We start from the raw sequence: 333 nt of genomic DNA on the forward strand, positions 1-333 counted from the left end.
CATCGGTACCCTATTGAAACACACAAGTCGATATCAAACCTCATGATTGTGTAGTCCTCCACTGGTCCACACTGCTCCGGCGGTCCTGGGTAAGATAGTTCATTCTAGCTTGCCCTATGTGGAAGAGGGCACATTACTCAATACTGTGGTGTTATGAACAAAGTATAGTCCTCCACTGGTCCACGCTGCTTCGGCGGTCCTGGGTAAGATAGTTAGTTCTAGCTTGCCCTATGTGGAAGAGGGCATACAAGACAAAGTATAGTTCTCCCCTGGTCCACGCTGCTTCGGCGGTCCTGGGTAAGATAGTTAATTCTAGCTTGCCCTATGTGGAAG

This window comes from Anopheles coustani (assembly GCF_943734705.1).
Source record: "Anopheles coustani chromosome X unlocalized genomic scaffold, idAnoCousDA_361_x.2 X_unloc_45, whole genome shotgun sequence".
Classification (NCBI taxonomy): domain Eukaryota; kingdom Metazoa; phylum Arthropoda; class Insecta; order Diptera; family Culicidae; genus Anopheles; species Anopheles coustani.